Source organism: Mustela nigripes, chromosome 8, assembly GCF_022355385.1.
Source record: "Mustela nigripes isolate SB6536 chromosome 8, MUSNIG.SB6536, whole genome shotgun sequence".
NCBI classification, from domain to species: Eukaryota; Metazoa; Chordata; class Mammalia; order Carnivora; family Mustelidae; genus Mustela; species Mustela nigripes.
Window position 1 is genome coordinate 11,503,714 of NC_081564.1, and position 20,509 is coordinate 11,524,222.

Below are 20,509 nucleotides of genomic sequence, written 5' to 3' on the forward strand. Positions count from 1 at the left end.
TATTTTATTTTTATAAATAAAAGTAAATATTAAAAAATGCATTTATAGCTATGTATTATTAAGACAATCTACTTCTTTATTGAGCTTAAACACTTTCTTCTCTCTTACAACAAGGCCTTTCCCACCCATAAGGCCATGAGGAGACACGCTTCTTCTGTCTTGTGGCTCTGCCAGTTCTAAGACATTGCCCTTCATCATACAGTCTATGTGCCCACCTCCATATTCCAGATGGAAGAAAGAAGACAAGCAGGGAAGGAAAGGCCCTTTAAGGGTAGGACCATTGCTCAGATGGAGTCAAGTGATGGGCCCAACTTCAAGGGAACCTGGATAATGATGTAGCCTTTGCTTCCTGTCCATTTGTCTAGCTAAACATCAGGGGTTCTAAGAGAAAAGGGACAATAGATTTTGTCAGACAATTAACCATCCAGGCCTTAGTTTCCTTCTTTAATTTTTTTAAATTGTGTTATGTTAGTCACCATACAACACATCATTAGTTTTTGATGTAGTGTTCCATGATTCATTATTTGTGTATAACGCCCAGTGCTCACTGCTACATGGACTCCCCCATCCCCCTACCCCCTCCGCTCTGAAACTCTCAGATTGTTTCCTGGAGTTCATAGCATCTCATGGTTTGTCTACCCCTCTGATTCCTGTCCCCCCTTTCAGTTTTCCCTTCCTTCTCCTAATGTCCTCTGTGCTATTCCTTATGTTCTACAAATAAGTGAAAAAATATGAAATTGTCCTTCTCTGCTGGACTTATTTCACTCAGCATAATCGCCTCTAGTTCCATCCATGTTGATGAAAATGGTGGGTATTCATCCTTTCTGATGGCTGAGTACTATTCCATTGTATATATGGACCACATCTTCTTCATCCAGTCATCTGTTGAAGGGCCTCTTGGCTCCTTCCACAGTTTGGCTATTGTGGACATTGCTACTATGAACATTGGGGTGCATGTGCCCCTTTTTTTCACTAATCTATATCTTTGGGGTAAATATTCAGTATTTCTTAGCTTCCTTCTTGACCAAGCTGAGCGGCACAGTTCAGGTCTCAGCAAGCATTGGGTTTGAATCCAGCTCTCCTGCTTGCTATTAGAATAAACTTAGACAAACCTCATACCCTCTGTTTTCTCACTTGTAAAGTGGGCATGATATCATAGTAATTCCAGCTTCACTGTGCTATCAGAGGAATGCATGTAGAATACCTATTCCAGAATCTGTCACTGGTATCTAAGCTTTGGTTGGCTCCCTCCTCTCCCTCCTTATCTCATTGTGCTCTACCCAGACAGTAGCAAGTCCTGGAATACTTCTTGTACTTAGCTTGCTCCAGGCTTGCTCCTCCCAGACCGTGAGGTCATAAGAATAGAGATCACGCTCAAATAAACTCTTGGTATTTTGGATAGATTGCATAGTGTCTGGAGCAGACTAGGTTCTAGATAATGGTTGCCCTAATAAATAAGTACATACACACATAAATAAATACATAAATACTGGAAAGTCACTGTTTGTGAAGCCGGACATGACCATAAAGTGTCCATATATTCTGGCCCAAGATGGCGCCCTGCCTACCGGATACTGTGCTAAGATTCTTCCATGAGTGAACGGATTCTTTCATCATTAGCAGACACTACTGTTATTGTGCTTTTCAGGGATGGCAACTAGGATGCAGAGATACTACTGAGTTGGCCCAAACCAACACAGATATTAGGTGAAAGAGCTGGGATTCGAACCCAGGAACCCTGGTTTCAGGATTCATGCTCTTAGTAACATGTCATAGTAGCTTTGCTCAGTATAAGTCAAATTTGCCTTAGTTTAAAGATAGATTAAATTGGGCCTTTTCAATTCAATTTCTAAGACAAAAAATTATCTCCATATCCTCAGCTGTTAGAAGAGTCATTTCAACTTCTCTGGTAGGATTTTCTTCCTCCTTCCCTCTGTCTCCTTCTCTTCCCTCCCTCCCTCTTTTTCTTTCTACACGGAACAATTTGTCATCTCCCCAACCCAAGGCATTGTAACATATGAAACAGAACATAGCAAAGTACCAGAATTAGAAAGGGTGGTCCCTGGTCTTAGATACTAGGTTTTCCAGTCACCTCTCAAGGGTCCCTTAGAACAAGGTCCAAGATTTTATGCAACATACTTTGTGAACATCAAACTCATTTACCTCCTTCCAATGAAGGGGGAAAACTGAGGCCAGTGCAGGAAGGGGATTTGTCCAAGTCTAGACCAGAAGTGTAGAAAGTGTCCCAGTGTCCAGTTCAATGATATATGTCACGAATCATCAAGAAAGAGATCAGATACTTTCAATCAGGTTACCCGAATTCAAGACTAGGAGGCTACAGTTCAGTTTTTGTGAATTATAGCTTCAGATAACTAAGGAGAACACATTGATTATTTAAGATTGTTGTGGTTAGGCAAAAATACATGTGGCCAATATTTGGAGTCAGAACATTTGTTGCGATCTGTGCTTTGAAAGGCGGACATGTTTGTTTATTCTAAGAGTTTGCAAAGTGCCAACTCCCCAGCAGCGAATAACTTAATGACTCAAATGCAAACCCCAAACTCCAAACTGGCTTAGGAGAGGTGGCGATTATGGAAAATCCTACTTCATCTAGCCCAAGGAACTGACCACCCGTGAGCTGGAAAACAGACCTCAAAGCAGGAAAGAAACAGAAGTGTCCAAAGAAGAAATGGAAAACACAACCCAGAAACAAACTGACCCTTGAGCAAGACCGTGAGTGAGCTGAGTTGGGGGTAGTATTCCAGGCTGGTTTCTCAGGGCTGCTGGGCTCCTGTGTTCTCTGTGAGGGTGTGATGGGAAGACAAGGATGTCTCCTTTAAAGGGCCCTAGAGAATTTGCATCCTGGAAACCTTAGACTGTTGTCTTAAGGCTGGGGTTGCAAAGTCCATGTCCACTATGACTGGGCAGGAAATGTAGGTTAGCAAGTGAACTGAGCGTAAGATGATAAAATGCAGCTGGAACTCAAGCACAGTGTTGGGAGGTAATGGGGAGCTGGAGAACTAGAACAAGCCTGTCTCAATTAAAGAGAGCAGCTGCCCACTGCTAGCCAATTGTTGCCATGTGGAAACGTGGGTCCTGTGTTGACAGGCATCACAATTTCTCAAAAGAACCTAAAAACGTTGATTTTCATGAGCAATTTGCTTTTTAAAAGATTGTCAACTAAGGCACAACTTCAAAAGCAGTCTGAGGACTCTCTCCTCCTGTGCATCAATCTGACTACTCATAGTGGACACGGACTGAATGTTGTCCTTCATTTAAGACCCTTGGAATAGATAGAGGACCTCTATCATCAGTATGACCTCCTTCATTCAGTAGATGTGAAAAATGGATCTTGGGATTCATCTTAAGTCCCACAACTGTGTCAGTGGCAAAGTTGGGATGGGAATCTGTTCTGGGTTCTACTTTTCTTTCCCTTGCTACATAGATTCTAGACCTGTCAGTCTTCCAGAATGGATGGCTATATGTACTGAGTAAGGACAAGTGAAGTCTCTGGCCTCTCTTAACTTTCAATGATCCCCAATGTGAAGAAAAGCAAATCCTACTCTAGCTCTTATTGATAATGATGTTGGTGGTGACAATGATAATAAATATCAGGTAGAATGCTCTAGGATGCAAGTAACAGAAAATCTTGATTCAAATTGACTTGATACATGAAATTGTTGTCTTTCATACCTGGAAGATTGGAAGAAGGAGAGGCAGCAGATCCGTTGCAATTAACATTATCAAGAATCTGGGTGCTTTCTGTATTTCTGCTTTGCAGGTTTCATTTGCTTCATCCCCAGATCCATCCCTCCATTCCTCTCTCCCTCCTCCCTTCCTCCTTCCTTCCTTCTCTTCTATCTTTCTCTTTCCTTCCCCTTCTCCTCTTCTTTCTTCTCCTTCTTCCTCCTGTCCTTCTTCTCCTGTCCTACTCCTCCTCTTCCTCTCCCCCTCCCCCCTCCTCTTCCCCCTCCTCCTCCCCACCTCTCCCTCTTCTTTCCCCCTTCTTCTCCCCCCGCTCCTCCTACTCCTCCTTCTCCTCCTCCTCCTCCTTCTTCTTCTCTCTCTCTCTCTCTCTCTCTCTCTCACAACCAGTGAGAGTTCAATAGTATGTCACTCTGTATGTTTCATTGTTCCTTCCAGAAAAAGAGATTAAAAAAATGTTGAGACTTCTCCCCCAAGTATGGACTGTAAATCCTCTCTTCCATCTAATTGAGCTTACTTCCATTTCTGGACCAATACTAGTAGATTGGGAAAGTTGTGTGTTCATTGGCTGAACTGTGCAGTCTACTTCAGGAACTGAGATGGGACCAGTGGGGGAGGGGTTTGCATGTTTGTGGCTACCTTCCTGTTTGCCTGGACACCCTGGCTCTTCTCAGAGGTCCATAAACCAACTTATAAGTCTTCAGAATAGCCTCATGGTGGGCTGGACTCTGGATTTTTCCAGAAATATCCCAGAAGCCTGCATCTCTGTTGTCCGTGTGAACTTAATTTAAGGTAGAACTTCTTAACTTTCAATGATCCCCAATGCCCCACAGAACCAGGTAAAAATGAACATTCCAGCCCCCCATCCTCAAAAAACTCTGAGTCAGGAGGTCAGGGAATCTGTATATTTCCCAAAATTCCCAGGCAGTTTTGATTTGAGTGATCAAGAATCATACTTTAAGGGATGCTTCTCTAGACTATGAAAACTGGATGTCCCACAACTCAAGAATATGGACCTGGCCACCAGCCATCAGAAAAATGCTTAGATTTATGACATTTCTTTTTTGTGACTACCTTTGAATCCTTGGAATGAGAGAACTGCATCTGAAATAGAAATCAAAGTTTTCTGGAGTGCATAGAAGGAACCTTTGGACAAGGATGAGGAAGTGATGGAAAGAAGATAAGAGGGACATCATCTTGTGCCCTCAGCTTCTACCCATGTCCCAAATCATCCTTTGTGCCTGGGTCACAAGGTACCAGAAGCAGGGTTGTCTTGATTGCAATTAATCAGTGTAACCCCATTTGTGGGATTTTAGCCACTGTATGATTTAGGTTATGCTTACATTAAATAGAGTTGAATCCCAAGTGACAAAATTAGTTCATTTCAATTCTCACTTCATCGTTTGAATAAGAGGAAGGAGTTTGTTGCTAGCATTTAACTCCTCTGTATAACCTGCTATGTCCCTTTTTGACAAAGAGAGAACAGAGCTTGGGTTCAGAGGCTTGAAATATAATATCCACATAATCATATTAACTTTAATATAATTAAAAGCATCTAGCTATCATTTAATTATATTGTTTTGCTTTCATCAAGTGTCTGATAGGACACATGCTAGATTATGCTGACCTAAAAAAGAATCCCAGTGGTCTAAAACAACACAGTCTTATTTGATATTTATACTACTTATGTATCATGGCTCTCAAAGGGGTTCCACTTGCTAGAATCGCTCAAGGCCCTGGGCTGGTGGAGCGGCCACTATCTCAAATATTGTCTGTTTTCATGGCGGAGCAAGAGAATTCTGAAAATTCTCATATTGGCCATTAAATGCTGTGGCCTAGACATGACACATGGAGCTTCTGCTCACAGCCCATTGGCTAGAACTAGTTACGTGGCTCCATCCAACAACAAGGGCCCCTGTGACTGGGAGGGCAGAAATGGAAATATCTGGTAAAGTGTGAAGATGAACCACCAATGTGGCTGTTTGCTCTGTCTTCCAACCAACGTTCTTCCTTCAGTGTTTTCTTCCAGATTTGGAGCGTGGCCGCCCAATCTAGGGATGCATTAACATAGATGTCCGTGCAGAACTGTAACGGGACAGCCCAGGCCTTGCTTCTGGATTCAATCCCACCCTGTCTGTGACTTCAGCCAAGTCACTTCATTTCATCTGTCCTCAGTTTCCTCATCTATAAAGTGGGATGATAATAACAGCACCTACTTCAGAGAGTCACTGAGAAATTAAAAGCAGAAATAGATGGTAATAGAGGAAATAGATGGAAATAGATGGAAAGCGGTAATGGAATGTGGCACATAGCAATGTGCTCAGTAAAGGCTAGCTATGGCTTGATGGGCCCCAGATCCAATTAGTTCCATAAACAATTACAGTGAAGTATAATGGGAAGCACAGTACACGGGAGTGCCTAGCAGTGGGAAGAAATCTGGTTTAGGGCTTGATGAGACAGTGTTCTTCCTGAAGAAGCAGGGCTCCAGGAGGAAGTGTGGTTAGTTGGGTAAATAGCATGGCGGTGTATATTCTAGGCAGAGGGAATGGCAAGGGTGTGAGACTGTGGTCATCGTTCATGGACTTCCACCAGAAGTTCCAGGTTGATAGCTCCTTTGTATAAATGCTTTCATTCGTTTCCTTTGGTGTCTTATGAATGATGTTGGGTTGTTGGCTCTGGCAGAAGTCCTGATTCTCAAGAAGGGGGTCCAGGCTTCCAGACCAGCCTTTGCCTTGCCCTTTGGATGTTAATTTCCTATGGTCCAAGACCAATTCATTGAGACCTTGAAACTAGTCTCTCAGGGTGGCCTGGGAAGACCTGCCACCTGTGGTGTACTAGGCTTTTGGGAAGCATAGGGACAGGAAAATTAGGGGTTGGATTACTGTAGGGAGTGAGGGATTTTCAGAGCCTAGAAAGCTGGGGTGTGTATGTCATGGCAGGGGTTGAGGAGAGCTGGGAAGGAAGACTCAGGAAGAAACCCACAGGCAATTCTTATAAAAGACAAAAGATGACAGAGTTCTGGTCCAGAAGAACTAGGTCATGACATTGCTCATTTTATGCCTTTACCTCTCCCCATCACTTTGGCTTGGATTTGCTTGCCATAAACCCTCAACGAGGTGTGTGGGTTTAAGAAAACTTTGAACTCTAGTCTTGGCTGCCGCAGCCACCCACCTGGAACTGTGCTGAGGCTGCTGGGTGGTATCCTTTGACTTGCACTCTGGCCAGAATGGAGCAAACCTGAACTTTCTGGAAAGAATTTCCACTTGACTGCCAGGCAAGAGCAGAGCATACCATGGTGAGGCGCAGTGGAAGTTTCCTACCCTCCAGGAGGTATGAATCAAACAGGCATGAGGCTGACTCATTCACAAGAGCAACCATCATGGCAGCAATATCTGCCACCATGACTTCAATCCCTGCTGTGCCTCTGGCACCGCAAGAGGGCGTGGCGGTGGACGACGTCATTCAGTTCCCACAACAATCTTGAAAGGGAAGCATGATTTCAAGGATCTTCTGCTCCGTCTGATTTGACTCAGCTCATTTGAGGGAATCGCCATGGCTAATGGTTTTAATGGTTTTAATGACTAAGAAATATGTGTAGTAGGTGCCCCAGACCTCTACCCTATCCCTGATTCTGTTTCCCATCTCCTCACTCAAGAGACGGTTTAAGGATATACTATTTTACTGTTTTGATCATGTTCCCCTGAAAGAAAGTGTCCAATATGCCAGTACCAATGTCGCCATTTTCAGATGGTGGAGCTGAGGCCGAAACGGGACAAGTCACACAGAGTTCCAAAGTGGGAGAGCTGAGATTGTTTTCTTAACGTCACTCTTTTGTTTTGATGTAGTCTCAGGCTTGCACAGACGTAGCAAAGAATCCCTGTGTACCCCTGACCCCATGGCCCCAAATGTTAATGCTCCATCACATTCACTCTACTTCCTCTCCCCCACCATTTTCTTTTTAACCATTTGAGATTCAGTTGCAGACTTAATGCCCCCTTGGCCTCTAAATACTTTTGTGTTTATTTCCCCAAAACAAGGACAGTCTCTGTGCAGCTTATTAATATCAGGAAGCTGGTATGGACACAGATATAATATCATCAGCTAGTCTCCAGACTAGTTCATCAATGAGAAATCATCCCAATGATGTCCCTTACTGCATGTTGATAAGAAGGAAGACAGAGCAGAGAAGGAGGTAGGGGAGAAGAAAAGAAAAAAGGGGAAAAAAAGAGAAGGAAAGGAAAAATTCCTTAATCACTCAGTACATTCAGCTGTCATTGCCTCCAGAGTCTCTGTTAGTTTGAGAGAGTTCCTTCGTGTTTCTTTGAGTTTTATGACAATAACAGCTTTGAAAAGTTATTGTGTTGTATGTGCTTTTGGCAAGAACACCATAGAAGCTCATCGTAGCAGGAGGCACATGACATCAAGATTTGTCCTAGGATTGGTGACATTGGCTTTGATCACTGGTTAAGGTGGTGTCTGTTATTGATAGCAAATTGTGAGTCCTAAGTATTTTGGTGGGGGGTGGGGAGACCGTTTGACACTCTAGGAAGATCAGAGCCAGAACATTCAACCCAGCTCCGACTCCAGAGCTCACGATGATCTTCTACAATTACCATGTTCCTATACGGCTGGCATTCATTCAGGATTTACCAGACACTGTACTAAGCAAGTTCAATACTTTATTTCTTTTAACTCACAATAGTTTTCAGCATGATGGGTACCATTTATCACACTCAGTCTTCATCAACATTATACAGTATATTCAGGATCCAGATGAGTGAATCACCTCCTGCTCAAAAGACTTCTGAGAAAAGTGAACTCCAGGTCCACCCTCTGGTCAGAGAATCCAAACTGGGAGCTCAAATGGCTCTCACGGATTCCCAAGGAGCAGATGTCCCCAGAAGGCTTATCCAAACAAAACCCCGGCCAGAGATGTGAACTAATAGGGGAAAATCCATGTGCGTGCGATGCGGAAAGTGTCTGAATGTACTAAAGCAATGGCTTTTTATGAGATTTAATATTCCCCTCACTGGAGACACATTGCTATCAAATAATAAACAGCAGAGTCTATGGTGTTGATCTTTAAAGTAAATCCTATTGCTATTAGCTTATCTACCCAACTATTAAAACTAATAAAATAATAAACTTTACGACGTAGACACTTAGCTCAAGTCTGCCCCCTCCTCTTCTAACTGCAATTTTCTCCTTCTATGACTGTTGGTTTTTCCAGCAATTTCCTGCTTATCATTAAACTATCTGGAACATTTTCATATGTTTGGATGACAGTTTTCAGTTGCTCTGGGATATTTATATCTCTCCTCCCCCCCCCTCCCAACTCTCTTCTCTGGCTCTCTGGCTCTCTTTCTCTTTTGCTTTAAATTGAACCTCATTGTGTCTCTTCATCCTGTGTTTAACGTTTACAGCCTGTCATTCTAGCAGGCAAGAAGTATCCTTACCAGGTTCAGGATTACCTGGCTCTTGGGGTCCACTGTGAGCTTACTTAAAAAAAGGAGAAAAAGTAACTGGGGAGGAACAGGGGAGACTCAGCTCTCATTTAAGCTACATTTGACCTGTGGTCTCTGAAGGCCTGGCAAAGTCATGTTACACGTTCGGGGCAGATCACGAAAAAAGCAAAAAACAAAACCAACAAACCAACAAACACAAAACAAAAAAACAAAAAGAAAAGAAAAGACAAAGAAGGAAAAACAATGTGTAGAAAAGTTGCTTCTTACAGGGGTGGGGGTTAACTTCATGAAGAGCGAGGGCATAAGGCACATGTGTGTAGAAATACATCCTTGACTCTTTCTCCCTTGCGATGTAGCCTTGTTAGAGGTCAGTATCCCTCTCTCCATGAGTCCACCAGATCCAATGTTGCTTCTCCTGTTAGATCTCTTTCTGTAATGAGAACCAGGAAAAGTAGCTGGATGTGTTTACACGGCATCTGTGTGAAAAAAATATCCATTTAAGGCCAAGAATTACACTCAGCATGGTGGCAGCTCGTGCACTAGGACGGCATTGAAGTTGGGTCTGACAGAATGAAGACTCGGTCTTAAGACTATCTCCAAGAGATAGGTATACATGGGAGTGAGAGACGGTTCTCGTGGCCAGTGTTCTGCCAATGGTCACAAAAGCATAGCATCGGGTAACAATCGACTTGCCTGAATGGTGATTTGAATCACTGCCAAAACCCCACAGGTCTTACACCTTCCCCCTTCTTTTTAACTTAGTGGATTTGTGTATGTCTGTGTCTGGATGAGGTGAGAAATATGTTATTCAGGCAAGAAGAAAGACGTGCTTAGGAAGATTTTTAATTTAGCCTGAGTACTTTTGTACTGGAAAAGGGACTTTTCTCCACACCCTGCCCCCACCTGAGGATAAAAGAGACATCTATTCATTCCAGAAAATATGGAAAAAGCCCTGTATTGGTCAGGGGACTTGACTGTTAAGAAACACAAGCCAATGACAACTGGCTTAAGCAAGAGTTCATTTATTCAATGCAAAGTCTGGATCTTTCATAATTGGCAGGAGGTTTTACAAATTAGGTTTAGAGAGTGGGAATGAGGCATGAAAGCTGTTGGAGGCTAGGGAGAGGGATCACAGCTTCAGGGTCATGGTAGTGGGACTCAGGTTAGCGTACCTCTTCTATCTGAAGCTTGTTTATTGCCTCATTCTGTGTTACGGGCTGAATTGTGTACTCTAAAGTCGACGTGTGGAAGCTCCAACTCCTAATGCCTCCGAATATGATTGGATTGGGAGATAGGGCCTTTCAAAGGCAGTTAAGTCAAAGTAAGGTCTCTACGGTAAGGCCTAGTCCGACCTGACTTGGTGTCCTTATGAAACGAAATTGGGACACAGAGAGAGACACCAGGAATACACACACATTCACACACACATAAATAAAAAGCCACATGAGGTCAGAGCAAGATGGCAACCATCTGCAAGCTCAGGAGAGAGAAGGCAACCATGAGGAAGACTTGATCTTGGGCTGCCAACCTCCAAAAGTGTGAGAAAACAAGTTTAAGCTCCAAAGCCTTTGATACCTCATTATGAAATCCCTAGCAAACCAGTAAATTCAGGAAGCAAAGTTTGGGGAGAGGACATCCAATTGGCTGGACTGAGATCACATGACTCTTTCCCAGCTGTACCTCTTGATTTCTGTAGTGAAAGGTAGAGACCTGGAACTACTCTGCCACTAATGCACAACAAGGCAGAGATCATCCTTTAAAATAAAATCCGGATGGGGAGCCAACTCTGGTGACTCCTGGGGTGGCCAGTATCCTTGATGATCCCCTGCGAGCAACAATCTTCACTCCTGGTATTTGCAGCTTTGATCAGTCCCTGCCCTATGGAATCAGACCTAGTCTGTGTGACCAACACATGATGTCAGAGGAAACCATGTCTGGCCTCTGAGTTAGGTCATAGGTGTTAATGCATCTTCCTTGACCTCCCAGCTTGCCGGCTCTGGGGGAAATAATGGCCATGTATTGAGAACACTCTGGCAGCATGTGGAGAAGCTCCCATGGGGAGAAACTGAGAAACTGAGACTTCCTGCCAACAGCCGGCATCATGTTGCTGGTGATGTGAGTGACCGACTCAGGAGGCACCTCCTCCTGCTCCAGTCTAGCCTTCAGATGAGACCATAGCCCCAGCCAGTCAAAACCACAGTCTCCCAGGAGACTCTGAGCCAGAACCACCTGACTGAGCTACTCCCAAAAGACTGACCCACAAAAACAGTGAGGTGAAGTAAAAGTTTATTATTGCTTTCAGTAGCTGAGTTTTGGAAAGAGCGCTTGGTAACTAAAACAGTGTCCCACCCACTTGGCAGTAGCAGGCACTTTTACAGTGCCTGGGAGTTACGGCCTTCCCCACCCCTAGTATGGCCTGATGCCAACATCTGATTGGTTCATGGGTACAAAAGCCCTTCTCGATGTCTCGCAGAGGGACTGATTCATGGTGCAGTTTACACTCCAGAGCTCCTCACAGGCTCAGCTGAGGCTATGCAGCACTGGAAAGCAGCACATCTTGGCTGTGTTTCTTTTTCCCTTACCTTGCTTCTCTCACTCCCTTACAGGTCGAATCAATAACTTGTGCAAGAACTCTCATGTCAGGTTCTGCTTCTAGGACAAATGACCTCAGAAGGACTGCATCCAGGAAGGAGCAATGGATGTCAAGCCAGCAAGAACATGCTATGCCTGATGCAGTCCATCCCTTCACTGAACCCACATGAGCTTTGTCCGTTTGCAAACATCCATACCTCCCTGTGCAAACAGACACAAACTTGTCTTCTCCCTGCAGGAAAATAATCTGTATCTGTTTCTGGATGCTTTTAGCAGGAGTGTGTCCTTCCTGGATCAGTTAGTCTTCTGTTTTCTCATGACTGTATTTCAGTGTCTCCTGACTTCTGAAATGGTGAATTTCACCACTGCCATATTCCGCAGGAGGCATGAAAGGGAAAAGAAAAAGAAGCAATGTTATTTCAAATACATAAATACATATCTGACACACAGACACACACAAATAGAACCAGTTTCTGTAACTATTCACATTGTGGGTAATATTTCTTACTCCTGAACTACCTGTTCCATATTTGCTGCTTGAGGCTGTTTGCCCAGCGAGGTGACTCAAACCCTTATTTCTCGGGGGATTCAATCCTCACTGTCCTTGCATCTAAGGATTTGCCATAGTTTTCTGTGAACTTGAACAACTGGATGTGGCTACATGAAGGTGGGAGATACTGGAGATATCCATTGGGTTCTGTTTGTACTCAGCTGGCTTATGGTGGGAAGCAGCGTTTTGTATCTTCCTTTGAAAGAGAGAGGGTCATCAGTGCCAGTATGTCCATACTGTAATAGGCAGACTTGCCTCCCAATTTGGTGGAATCATAATTGAGGTCTGTCTTAGAAGTGTCACAGGTTTTGGGGCGCCTGGGTGGCTCAGTGGGTTAAGCCTCTGTCTTTGGCTCAGGTCATGATCTCAGGGTCCTAGGATTGAGCCCTGAATGAGGCTCTCTGCTCAGCAGGGAGCCTACTCCCCCTGCTTCCTGCCGCTCTGCCTACTTGCGATCTCTCTCTTTCAAATAAATAAATAAAACATTAGAAGTGTCACAGGTTGAGACTGAGATTCAGAGATATGAAAATCAGCGTGGGACGTGGCACCCGAGATGGAGGGCAGTGCGGTGCAGTGGAACGACTGGTGGCTTGAATCGCAGATCTGGACTTTTATTTATTCAACATATCAAAAATTCTTTACTGAGTCTTTTCTATATGGTAGGCACCATCCTAGTTACTGCAAATAGGGTAGCCACCCCTGCATTTTCCTTCTTAGCTCTGTGTCCCCTGGCAGGTTACATCCCTTCTCTGGGTCTCATTTTCCTGACCTGTAAACTGGCTATTAATACATCCCAGAGGAGAGAGATCACTTTGTTTAGTCATGAGGGAAATGAGGACAATCCTACCTGATCTTTCTGGGAGAATCAAATCAGGCCAACGGATACAGATCCATCCATGCAGCAACAAATTACTGAGCAACTACTATGGGCCGGGAAGGACAGCGAGCTCTGGGAGCGCATCGTAAACAAAGCAAATACAGGTCCTTCCTGGTTGGATGTGAAAAAATGATCAATGCGATGAGGGTTTCTCATAAAATTGCAGCCCACTATGGCTATTGCTCTCACTCTTCCTTTGTTCCTTCTCTGTTGGCTCTCAGGAGCTACTTCAAGACTGCCCGGCTTTGGAAAGCCTAGAATACCCTCCCTGCTCCTTTGCTGAGGCCTGAAAAGGAATGTAACATCGCTGGTTTCAGAGCAGCAAAGCCAAGTAAGAGTTAAAAGTGAAACGTTCCTTAAGGAACAGCCACCAGTGCGCCTGCTGCCATGTTGGCCGAGGCTCACTGTCACTTTGCCATGACTTTAGGTTTATGGAAAAAAAAGAAACCCTACAGAGAGGAAGTCATTTTTCCTACAGCACAGCTGAAAATCCCATTGCTCCATGGAATTTTTTCCCCCCTTTAATGTGCACAGTTTTTGGATGGATTTTGTTCCTCTGTCCGCTTCCTCTAGACATTGTACTGTAAGGAGTATGTATGGAAGCTGAAGCCCAATATAAATGGCCAAGCACTAATTTGGGGGTTCTTTGGTCCTCACAGAGGGTGCCGAGCATAGTGGCCGGTGTTAATAGGGGCTCGACAAATGTTTGCCAGAGGAACTGTTGCCTGGAGACTCCAGGTCAGTCATAACTTTCTGGAAGTTCTGTCCCACCGACTCGCCTTACTTGCAGAAGAAAAAGGTGTCAGTCTGTTTTCCTGCATCCGGGAGTCTGGTTTTGACCTGGCGGGGTAGAAACCCATCAAGACTCTTAGGTAATTAATGTTTGAGGAGCACCTGTTCGACGTAAGTCATCACACTGATGTTTCGAATCTCAGATCCTCAAGCTATTTAAGAAAAGAGGAGGTGAAGGCATCATGTCCACTGCCCCCTCCCGTGAGAAGATGTTATGGATTTGCCCGGCTTCAGTCCTTAATTCATTTCCACGGGGATCACGCTGACTGGTTGCTGCGAGCCTCTCGTATCCGCTGAGATGTGTCTGTCTTCTTGTTGGCTCATGGTTTTGCCATTAGTCTGATGAACAGACTCCGTCTAACATTCTTCAACTGCAGAGTAGGAAAGGGATTCTCAGAGCCACCCGGCTGACCCCGTCATGTTACAACCCGGAAAGCTTCCAGTTGGGCTTTCACGAGGAGACAGATCAAGCAGGGAAACGGTTTCCTTTTCTCTGGCCAGCTCCTTCCGGATCAAGGGAGTGCAAGTTGCAGGCTAGTCTGAGGACTGCCCAAAAGAGGAAGTTTCTTTTTTACCCCAACAGTTGGCATTGCTCTGCTAGGAGAAAGTCGTTAAGTCACTAGTCCTTTACCGGTGTGTCTTGCCTATCGTAAACCTCAAGCGTGCACTGAGGTGCATTTATTGACTAAATAGTTACTGAATAAATGGGGAAAAAATGCATGAGAGGGAAAGGACCCACGATGGTGTGGGCATAGTAGACACTCTGTAAATGCTGGTGAATACATCAAGAAAGGAATAAGTCAGAAGAATGAAGATGGGAAGGAGGGTGATTTCCAAGATGAAATAACATTAAATAAATACCATTAAATGAGTTCGAATGTGCCAGACGATTGTGGGGTGTCTTCTGTGGCTAATGGCGCCCTTGACTGTCTTCCCGCAATTCACAGGGGTGGTTTCTCTGGCCCCGCCTGGGGACAACGCGACTCCTCCCTTCTGGCCGCAGTCGTCTGGACCAGGCAGGAATGGCATCTAGCCCGAGGGGACAAATCACAGTATCTTCTCCAGGAAGACAGCCTTGGTGCTGAGACCCAGAGGCTTCCTGTCCCAGTTGCATGGATCGTAATAGGCTCCCGTGGCTCCTGTGGGAAGTCGTTCGCCCCTCACCAGACGGGTAAGGAAGAAGGAGGAGGGGGTCCTGCCAAGAAGCAGAAGAATAAAGACAGAGGTGAGGGAGACACAGAGCGATCTGGAGGATCTGGAGCTTCTAGTTCCTCCAGGGAACCCCGAACCCGTACCAGTTCCCCTACGTTGTCCCTCAAGAAGCGCAAACTCACTTACGTCCTTACACCCCAAGCCTGAAACGTCCTAACTGCGCATGCCCAGAGACGAGGACACGCCCCCACCCCAGCCCCGCCCCGCGGGGCTCTTTGGTTTTGTGCAGGGACCACGGCTGGACCCAGCACCAGCTGCCTTCCCTTGTTTCCTGGTTCCCTTCTCACCTTCTCAACCCTTGGGATTTAAAGAGCAAGGGGACCTGGGGTGAGGACAGAAGCAGAAGGAAGGCAAGAAAAAAAAAAAAAAAACCCAAAACTAAGCACCTCTGCCCTCATCCGTTTAAGCTGGTTGGTGGGGAGCTGTTGTTTGACTTGGTTTCCATTCAGGGCTGAGGTTTGTCTTCTGTGCTTTTAACATGGTTTTCAGTTGCTTTATGTTGGCTTCTGGCTGCTCAAGAGGACTGAAGGGTGTCCAGGGTAGGGCTGCGGTGTGTGTATTGGCCGGGACAGCTGCTGGGCAGTGGAAGGGCTGGACCTCAGCCTTGCATGAGGGCAGCAGGAGTTTGCCTTGTTGAAGTGCCTTGTCCTGGAGATTGGGACCGAAGGCACCCACCGTTGAGTTTCAGGAAAAGCTGATTGGAGTCTCCCCACCGTGCTTTGTTCCGTGGGGTTGCCACTAGGGATCATGGGAAACAAGTGGTTCTTCTCTTTCCTCTCCTCTCCGGCCAGGGAGGCTGGTGGTTTTGGCTGCCTCGGTGGAAAAACAAATACCCTTCCACAAATAAGTTCTTCTCATAGCCTTGAATTAGTGTTGGCAAAAACACCTCTGAGTGGGGATTCCACAAAGGCGTAAGCCAACCACACCTTTGAAGAGGGAGGACCTCAGAAGAGGTGGGGTGGCTGGCTTGGGTGGGGCAGTGCTGGGGCGAATGGGGCCTTGTAAGGGTCCCTAAGTGGAGACGTTGCGAAAACTGAGAGCTCCGGAGACACGGAGGGACGAGGTGTCCTGGCACCTCTCTCTGGATCAGGCCAAATACTTTGATTTCAGCCAGTTTTCTAGGTGTTGGCAGAGGCATCCGTGCATCCTAGCAGCCGGCGAATGCACGGCTGTCTGGGAAAGGCACAATTACAACAGAAAAGGAGGAGAAAGGAACTCGCTTTGCAAATGAACTTGCAGACCCTGGAGATTGCCCAGAAGGGAAAGTTTAAAATAATGACACTTTGATGGAATCTCTCTCTTCAGCCTGAAACACACCTCTTTTCTTTTCTCTCTCTCTTTTTTAGCATCACTAAAAACGAGTCCTTTCTCAGCATCACTTCCACCCTCTGGCACCCTGACCCCCCCGTGGCTGGCCATTTCCTCCCCTTGCCCTCACCGATCTGCTGGGCCTGCCAGTCTGCAGGCTGGGGCATGACATCTTTGCACCATGCGTAAACACCCCTCACCATTAAGAGCTCTATCTAATGAGAAACAGAGCCATGGAGGGGAAGCTTCAAAGTGGTTAACGGAAGGAAGTGCCTGGAACGAAATCCGACTTGATGTCCCAATTAATACGTCCCCTAATTCTATTTCCTGCCCTTGCGGGCTTGCGGCTGCCTCCCCTGTAATTTCTGTGGGAGACGGAGGCTTGGCTGATGGGGAGGAAGGAACCTGGAAATGGGGCGGCTTCGCGGATGACTTGATACGCAGGCAATGGGCATATTAGGACAAATTAGGGAATTAAGGAGGAGGGAAAAAAAAGAGACAACGACAGTCAGAGGAAATGTCATCCCAAGTAATAGTATTAATGGAGACGGGGGCTCTGCTGGAGAGGGTGGCTGGAGAAATGGAGAGCTGAGAGTGCCAGCAGAGAAGTCTTTTATTTCAGCTGGGGAGAGAGGAGCTGTTGTTGCCAGACCCTTTCCTCACTGCCCTGGAAGGGACTTTGGGGTAGAAGCAGCCTTGGGGCTGCTCAGAAGAATGAAGGGCAGGCGTCCAGATCTTAGCCAAAAGCCCTTTGAATTTAGATGAAGTCTTTGGTGTAAATAAAGTGACCTGTGAAGACATCATCCCAGGAATAGCCCAGTTGGAATAAGCGGTGGGCTCTGGGAGTGTCGTAAGCTCTTGGAAATGATCGGCCTGCGAGGGCCCACGCTTGAGTCACTCTTGGCAGATAAGCACGGTGCCCTTACACGGCGGGTGCTTGGGGAAGGCAAAGCACACCATCACTGAGGCACCAGGATGAAGAGGCTGTAAGAGGCATCGGGCACCCCGAGAGAAGTGGGGGACCAGGAGAGCCTCAGCTACTCTGCCGGGACAATTCAGGCCATCCCTAGATTGGTTCCCCCGACTCCTATCTCTCCACCACCCTGGTCTGTCTTCAGCCCACCTTGCATGTTTCTGAAATACAGAGCTTATCTTGTCACCCCCTTTCTTAACTATCTGGTGGGCATCCCGGTGCCTCTGTGATCGAATCTGGTCCCCTTAGCCTGGTGTTCATGGTCTGTTGCAGCGAACTTCCTTTGTGGCCTTGCTGCCCTCCACTCTGCTTCTAGACCTCCACTCCGCCCCACTGTTTCCCAACCTCCAAGCTCATTTCTCTTATGTAGCTTTGCACATACGATGCCTTCCTCCAGCTTTGCCCTTCTCCGTCCTCACCCTTCTCCTTCTTCTTTACCCCTGCGTATCCATGAAGTCCAAGTTTACATGGCTTCCCCTTGCTGAAACCTTTCCAGCATGGAAGCTGCCTCTCTGTGTTCCTGCAAGACTCTCTTTGGATCTCTGAGACATCATGAGATCCACGGCATGGTAATAATTTGCCATCTGACTTTCCTAAGAGAATGTCTCTCCAAAGAGACACAATGGACAGGACCAATGGTATAGGTGTCTCAACGTTCACACTGTCCGACATGACGTAGGACCTCAGTAAATGGGGAGGGAGCAAGGGGGAGAGGAAAGAGGGTGTGGATAGAACAGGAAACATCTAGAGCTGAGTTACTCATGATATATGGATATTATCGTTGTGTAACACGGACATGAAATCGAGCTGAGTTCATTTTAGGACTCGTTCTGCTTGATCACGTTGCCCAGGCTACCCAACATAGCTGGTGATCAAGAGCTTATGCCGAAGCTCTGGGTTCACATCCTTTTGCAATCACTCAGCTGTAGGGGAGTTCGCTTCCCCTCTCTGAGCCCCGTCCCATCATCAGTCACATGGGAGCAAGGTGGGCATGAGGATTAAACAAGATAAAGGACTTCAATCGCTTTGCTCAGTGCTTGGTGTGTAGCAAGTGATGATGAAACCAAATATCTACAGAGGGGAGCCTGGGAACTCTGGCCATCCTTTCAGACCATCTGTGGTTCTCTCTTCTTCCTCTTCCTGACCTCTTCTGCACAGGCCCCGCCCCAGAGTCAGAACTGTTCACTCTCCTCGCTGCCAGGATAGACAAGCCAGGGAGTGGCCCTAACATTCGTGCCAACAGCCACCGGCATCTCGGTTACTGGGAACAATATCATTGCTGTGGCTTAATTCCTTAAAGGAACTGATGCCTGCCACAAACATACCCAAACAGAACCTCCTGGTTACATCATTTGCTTGGGAGGAGAAGCGGAAGTAAAAATGTGCAGGTCTGAGATCCTGGGCCTCTGTTCTCCTGCTGTGGTTTTTCATCCAATGGGGGACATGAAAAAGCTGATAAGACCACACCAGGGATCTTTCCCATCAAGATAAACCTCTACCCAGTCCATGTTCCTTTCTTTATGCACCTAGGATCTGGCGTTCCTGCCTGAAGCAAAAGTCTCCACTTCCTGGCCAGACAGTGCCTTATTGATGTAAATATTGGTGCAATGGCCAAATAAAGCTGGGTTATAATTTCTTCTTAGGAAATCACTGAAGACATGACCCTGAGTTCCATGGAGGTTGGTGTTAAGGCTTGTCCAGGCTTCATCTAAGTCTTTCTCTAAAGGGCTTAACTGGGTGCTGGTGGCGTTGAGAGCTTGCTTAAGACAAGACCTTTCCATCTGAATTGTCTGTGGATGTGACCTGAGTCCCATAAGTTTCACTCTTGACAAACTTGGAGCAGGGACCAGAGTTGTCCTCCTCGTGATGTCTCAGGACAACTGCCAAGGTTTTCCTTCTTCTTAGCCTTCTCTTCTTTGAATGTTTTCTTTCTCCTTTTTAAAGACTTTATTGGTATTTGAGAGAGAGAGAAGAGAGCATGAGTGAGGAAGGGCAAAGAGAGAGGGAGGACGAATCGAAAGCAGAGTCTGCTCTGAGTGCAGAGCCTGACTCGGGGCTCCATCCCATGACCTCAAGATCATGACCTAAGCCGAAACCAAAAGTCAGACGCTTAACCAACTGAGCCACCCAGGCACCCTATTCTTTGAACATTTTCAAAACCATTTGACATCCATTATTTATTTTAGGTCCTTCCTTCCGGTTTGAGAAGGGGCTATCACCATCTTCATTCCACTGATGATAAAAAGGAGGCACAGAAAGATGAAGGCCAAGTGTCAAGTATGTATGATGTGCTACTTAGGTCCATCATTTCAGACGTGAAAGTCTTGTCCCTCTCACCCCCTCTCCATCCCTTCCCCCCCCACTCAGTTTGAAGAGTGTTTCCAGTTGAATATTTTTTAGCTCCCAGCTATCTGGGTCTTGCACTCAGGTGAAGACATCCACCTTGTTTATGATTATGTCCCTACATCCCAAGACTGACAGTGCAGGGAAATGAAAGTCTAGCCCCTTGGCCCCAGTGGAAGTCCATCTCTGGAGCTCCCATGGGGTTAGCCAAGGTCTTCATTGAGACTGCGTCATGGCTCAACTTTTCCCTTCACCCAACCCTGATTCCTTTACTTCTCTTCCATCCCCAATAAATGTCTTGCTCATTAATCTTTACTCCAGCCTCTGCTTCCCAAGGAACCTGCCACACCAAGGTTACACAGGGTAGAAGGGAAGAAGATGAGGCTGGAATCCGAGTGCCAAGCCCCTTGCTGAGTTAGGACATACTTGGCCAGTTTCTGAGTATTTACCAGGTAGCAGGTAATGAGCCAGGAGCTGGGGATGATGTGATGAGCAAGGTTCACAGGGTCCTCGCCCTCATGGGACCATGTCTGGAAGGAAATGGACATTGAATTTACAGTTATTTACAGGGGTGATGAGATTTAAGGAGAGATACCAGATGCTAGGGAAGTAAATAACACCTCAATCTTGAGAACCATGCAGGGCTTCCAGGAGACAGTCATGGCCGAATTAGCATTACAAGAACAAGTTAT